This window comes from Moschus berezovskii, chromosome 9, assembly GCF_049115385.1.
Source record: "Moschus berezovskii isolate FMDL1 chromosome 9, NW_MosBer_1.0, whole genome shotgun sequence".
In the NCBI taxonomy this organism is placed as follows: Eukaryota; Metazoa; Chordata; class Mammalia; order Artiodactyla; family Moschidae; genus Moschus; species Moschus berezovskii.
Genome location: NC_142468.1, coordinates 77107596 through 77114313, shown reverse-complemented (window position 1 = coordinate 77114313; position 6718 = coordinate 77107596). Strand labels below are relative to the sequence as shown.

The following is a 6718-nucleotide window of genomic DNA, read 5'->3' as shown; positions in this document are numbered from 1 at the left end:
AGGGTAGAGTTGAAAATTACATACCTATTTCATACAATTATTTTAACAGTATTATTAATACAGTTTTTATATAATTATCTTAGCAGTAATACTTTGCCCTTTGTGATTTAACTAAAATAATATTTACAACTTATTACGTTACGACTAGGTGAAAAAGTAGGCATAAGCTTTTATTCTTTGATAAATCATACACCACCTACAATCTATTTCTTTTTCACTGAAGTGCTCAAAAGTGATCACAGATCATAGTAAGAAAATATTCAATATAAATTCCTGTTTACCACACTGGAAAAAATTAAAAGCCCCTCCTACATCTATTATTTTCTAATTTTCTTTTTATTTTCATCCTTGGTACCTGATAAATCAATGGATTTAAACCAAACTTGTATCATCAATAGCTTCAGTTACAGACAACAGGAAGATTATATTCAGGTAAAACCTCAGGGCCACAGCATTGAATTAATCATAATTCTTTATTCATAGTATATTCACAAATTCTTCAATGTCTATTTTGAATTTGTTTGCTTCTTTATTTACAAACAAAACTATAGCTATAAAAACATGACTAATATAAGACCTAAACAGCTCATAATATCATGCAGCTGATAATGTGTGCATACTCATCCTGATCCTTACTTCCCCACAGCTGGAGTTACTTACATCATTTAAAATACATAGTTTATACATAGAAGTCCCTACAAAATACACCATTTTTTATTGCTGTTCACTTTATAAAAATTATGATAACCTCTTTTTTCTTCATTACTATGTCTCAAAAAGCTACATTTCTGTCATTTAATATAGTTGTATTTTATATGTTGTTTCTGAATAATATTCCACTGTCCTGTTTATATGTATAATTATAAATATCTCCATATATACAGTTGTAAGAATTTATCTCAAGCATGCAAATGAGACTGAAATTGCTGGACCACAGGATGTTTGAATGTTGAGCTTTACAAGAAAAGGACAGTTTTTTTCCAAATTGACAATGTTAAGTAAATGCTTCCATCAGCAATAAATAAGAAAACTGCTTGATTCAGAAAATATATTTTTATGTTTTTTCTTCAGATAAAATTAGAATAAACTGAACTAAATGGAAGAAGCAACAGCCTGTGGTTCATGGGGTCACAAAGAGTCAGACACGACTGAGCGACTGAACTGAACTGAACTGAACCAGTCCATAGTGTCCAGATTTATTTTTCTTGGGCTGTGTGATTTATGGGACCTCCAGGCCTTCCTCCTAGTGATATTTTACTCACTTTACTTAATCACCATATTAGGCAATATCTTCAATGTGCTGCTAATTATTGCTGACCTTCATCTCTACTCCCCTATGTACTTAATATTAGTCAATCTTTCATTCATTGACTTATGCCTTTCATCAGTAGCCGCTCCTAAACTGACCTCAGACTTTCTCAAAGCAAACAAGACCATCTCCCTTAGAGCATGCATGTGTCAGATTTTTTTGGGGGGACATTTTTTTTGAGGGGACGAAATGGTGCTGCTTGTGTCCAAGGCCTATGACATTTATGTGGCCATCTGCAAGCCACTCCATTACTCTAGCATCCTGAACACACAAATGTGCATTCAGCTAGCAATGACATCATGGATCACTGGCTTTGTGCATTCAATAAGCCAACTAACTATAATTATACAACTGCCTTTCTGTGGATCCAGAGAATTGGATAGTATTTTCTGTGATATTCCATTGGTGATCAAGCTAGCTTTCTTGGACACTTATGTTTTAGAAATGTTGATTCATGCTTACAGTGGGGTACTGGCCACCATCTGCTTCATTCTACTGCTGATCTCTTACTTTTATATTCTGCTCACTGTCTGCCATCAATCCAGGGGCAGGGCATCCAAGGCTCTCTCCACTTGCACTGCCCATGTCACAGTGGTCATGTTATTCTTTGGCCTTGTATCTTCATCTCTCTTTTTCCACTCAGCACCACTTGAATGGGCAAGTTTCTTGCTGTATTTTATGCTATCATCACACCAATACTAAATCCAGTCATTTATACTTTAAGAAACAAAGAGATTAGAAATGCCATTAAGTGGCTATGATGACAGACTGTGGATTTCTGTTGGTATCTTATCATCTCAAATTATCAGAATGTCTTCTGTGAGCAGCCTAAATTAGCCACACCTATCCTGTTACTGACGGAGAAGGCAATGGCAAGCCACTCCAGTACTCTTGCCTAGAAAATCCCATGGAAGGAGGAGCCTGGTAGGCTGCAGTCCGTGGGGTCGCTAAGGGTCGGACACGACTGAGCGACTTCACTTTCACTTTTCACTTTCACACATTGGAGAAGGAAATGGCAACCCACTCCAGTGGGGTCGCACAGAGTCGACCACGACTGAAGTGACTTAGCAGCATCCTGTTACTGAAGACTGTTAAGAGTTCCCCAATTCACATATAGAAATCATGTATATCTCTTGAAGAAAGTTTTGTATCAATTCTTTAGTGTTCTAGAATTGCAAAAATGAGTTCCTATTTGAGAAATGTGGCCAGTCTTTATAAACATGATTTTGATTGTTCTCAAGAATGACTTGAAATTAGTAAGAATTTTAATGTTAATTATTTTGATTCTTACTATTACTTCAACACTGACCACACTATCAGGAAATTTTCTATTATTCAATGAATTTCTTAACAGAGCATTTTACATAGGCCTTCTCTAAAGTTTTCTTTAATAAGTTAGTGCATTATATTGCTATATTTATCTTTATAAAATGATAAATTAGTCTATCAATTAGATAACATTCTATTATCTTCTATAAACATATATATATATATAAGTAATCATTAAATATTTCAAATCATATTCAGAAAGGATATTGAATCATAATCCTAATCTGGAGAGTTTTTTTTTCTCTTAACGTCATGTTTTAGACGTTTGTGAAACAGTGTAATATCTTTAAAAGATATGGAATTTAGAAAGATGGTAACAATAACCCTGTATGAGAGACAGCAAAAGAGACACAGATGTATAGAACAGTCTTTTGGACTCTGTGGGAGACAGCGAGGGTGGGATGATATGGGAGAATGGCATTGAAACATGTAAATTATCATATGTGAAACAAATCGCCAGTCCAGGTTCGATGCATGATACAGGATGCTTGGGGCTGGTGCACTGGGATGACCCAGAGGGATGGGATGGGGAGGGGTTTCAAGATGGGGAACGCATGTACACCCGGGGCAGATTCATGTCACTGTATGGCAAAACCAATACAATATGTAAAGTAATTAGCCTCCAATTAAAATTAATTAAAAATAAATAAATAATAAATAAATAAATAAAATCAGATTTAAACCTGAAAAAAAATACAAGTGAAGTGAAATTCACTTAGTCATGTCCAACTCTTTATAACCCAATGGACTATACAGTCCGTGGAATTCTCCAGGTCAGAATACTGGAGCGGGTTAGCCTTTCCCTTCTCCAGGGGATCTTCCCAAATCAGGGATTGATCCCAGGTCTTCCACATTGCAGGTGGATTCTTTGCCAGCTGAGCTATCAGGGAAGCCCATTAAATACAAAGATGGCTATATCAACAACCTTCGGAGATTTTGCTTTTTTCCTTCCTAGTCATAAATGGGTTAGGCAGTTCATCATTCAGTTCAGTTCAGTTCAGTTCAGTGGCTCAGTCGTGTCCGACTCTTTGCGACCCCATGAATCACAGCACGCCAGGCCTCCCTGTCCATCACCAACTCCTGGAGTTCACCCAAACTCATGTCCATCGAGTCAGTGATTAGGTAGGTCAAAAAATGTAGCTTTGGAATAAACTATCTACTTAATTCACTGAAGTGTTCAAATAGCCTGTAAGAACTAGATTATGTTCAGAACTTATAAATAATTTATTACTACATTAAAGAAAACTTTTCTTCAGAAATCTTCCTTAAAATCTTATACAAGTTTACATCCATTTATATGAAATCGATGGATCTAGAAATACTACCAATTTCATATTCCTTTCTAAAGATGACATGATCCTTTGTATTTTGCAAATTTTAATAAAGAATCTCTCTTAAATTCATAATATTGCACATTTCCTTTTCATTTCTAAAACCACTTGGTTCTTTCTGAGATATTCTGTTCCTCTGTGTAATTTTTTTCAGTTTTTCAAATTCTTAATGTCTTTTAACTATATCTTTTAATTTATTTTATGCTCTCTTCTAATTTCAAAAATTGTGTCTTATGTGGTCTGCTTCTCTTAACTCATTATCCACTAATTATCAATCACATATCCCTGCTTCTTGCATATTCCACAATTAATTTTTTCTATGTTACACATTGTATATAAAAGATCATGTAGCGGTGATATAATAAATTCCTTCAGAAATGATCTACTCCTTCCTCTCTGAGGCATAAAATGTTAAGGTGTGATCACTTCAGTCCGATCAAGTACTAGCCTATTGATTCTGCAGTGTAATTTTTATAAGACTTGGTACATTTAAGGTTTGCTCCTGTTCCTTGGATATATCCCTTCCACATTTGGATTATGATTCTAATAGATCTTTTGCTCCTCAATCTGATAGAGTTCAGGTGGTTCAGTATTGCCTTTCAGAACTTTTGAGCTTAGAATTTTAGTCTTCTCCATTCTCCTGCTACTTTCAAAAGTAAGACAAATTCCTCAATCAGAGTTCTGGCTTTATATTGTACTTTCTAACTGAATGTACCTAAAAAGAATCCACTAAAAATATAAATCAAAACAACAAAATAATGTGAACAGGAAAAATATGAAATACAAACTGATTGCATAACTCTGAAAGAATTGTGGATCACAAATACTCAGGACATAGGGTCCTTTCATAGCTTCACAGTGAACCTGGCTCAGTCTTGTAGCTGTCAAAGCAAGCCAAAAATTAAATAGGTTTTGTAATTTACACAGATCACACTAACACATATTTAAGACCCAAGTATTGAGACACGGTAGAGTTATATGAGTTACTAGAGAAAACAGTCAGCAAAAAATTTGGATATAATAGTTGTTGGATAATAATAATACCATCCAGGCTATAAGATGGGCTCGATAAAGGACAGAAATGGTATGGACCTAACAGAAGCAGAAGATATTAAGAAGAGGTGGCAGGAATACACAGAAGAACTGTACAAAAAAGATCTTCACGACCAAGATAGTCACGATAATATGATCACTGACCTAGAGCCAGACATCTTGGAATGTGAAGTCAAGTGGGCCTTAGAAAGCATCACTACAAACAAAGCTAGTGGAGGTGATGGAATTCCAGTTGAGCTATTTCAAGTCTTGAAAGATGATGCTGTGAAAGTGCTGCACTCAATATGCCAGCAGATTTGGAAAACTCAGCAGTGGCCACAGGACTGGAAGAGGTCAGTCTTCATTCCAATCCCAAAGAAAGGCAATGCCAAAGAATGCTCAAACTACCGCACAATTGCACTCATCTCACACGCTAGTAAAGTCATGCTCAAAATTCTCCAAGCCAGGCTTCAGCAGTATGTAAACCGTGAACTCCCAGATGTTCAAGCAGGTTTTAGAAAAGGCAGAGGCACCAGAGATCAAATTGCCAACATCCGCTGGATCATGGAGAAAGCAAGAGAGTTCCAGAAAAACATCTATTTCTGCTTCATTGACTATGCCAAAGCCTTTGACTGTGTCGATCACAATAAACTGTGGAACATTCTGAAAGAGATGGGAATCCCAGAACACCTCACCTGCCTCTTGAGAAACCTGTATGCAGGTCAGGAAGCAACTGTTAGAACTGGACATGGAACAACAGACTGGTTCCAAATAGGAAAAGGTGTACGTCAAGGTTGTATATTGTCACCTTGCTTATTTAACTTATATGCAGAGTACATCATGAGGAACGCTGGGCTGGAAGAGGAATAAGCTGGAATCAAGACTGCCGGGAGAAATATCAATAACCTCAGATATGCAGATGACACTACCCTTATGGCAGAAAGTGAAGAGGAACTCAAAAACCTCTTGATGAAAGTGAAAGAGGAGAGTGAAAAGGTTGGCTTGAAGCTCAACATTCAGAAAACGAAGATCATGGCATCTGGTCCCATCACTTCATGGGAAATAGATGGAAAAACAGTGGAAACAGTGTCAGACTTTATTTTTTTGGGCTCCAAAATCACTGCAGATGCTGATTGCAGCTATGAAATTAAAAGACGCTTGCTCCTTGGAAGGAAAGTTATGACCAACCTTGATAGTATATTAAAAAGCAGAGACATTACTTTGCCAACCAAGGTCCGTCTAGTCAAGGCAATGGTTTTTCCCGTGGTCATGTATGGATGTGAGAGTTGGACTGTGAAGAAGGCTGATCGCCGAAGAATCGATGCTTTTGAACTGTGGTGTTGGAGAAGACTCTTGAGAGTCCCTTATACTGCAAGGCGATCCAACCAGTCCATTCTAAAGGAGATCAACCCTGGATGTTCATTGGAGGGACTGATGCTAAAGCTGAAACTGCAATACTTTGGCCACCTAATGCGACGAGTTGACTCACTGGAAAGACTGTGATGCTGGGAAAGGTTGGGGGCGGGAGGAGAAGGGGACGACAGAGAATGAGATGGCTAGATGGCATCACCGACTCTGTGGACATGAATTTGAGTGTACTCCGGGTGTTGGTGATGGACAGGGAGGCCTGGCGTGCTGTGATTCATGGGGTCGCGGAGAGTCGGACACGACTGAGCGACTGAACTGAACTGAACTGAACTGAATTTCACACAACAGA

At 37.4% G+C, this 6718-nt stretch overlaps 1 pseudogene; it reads left to right on the top strand.

Annotated features, from left to right (window-relative positions):
* The first annotated feature begins 366 nt into the window (after window positions 1-366).
* Window positions 367-2070, top strand: LOC129561308 (olfactory receptor 4F17-like; annotated as a pseudogene).
* The last annotated feature ends 4648 nt before the right edge of the window (window positions 2071-6718 follow it).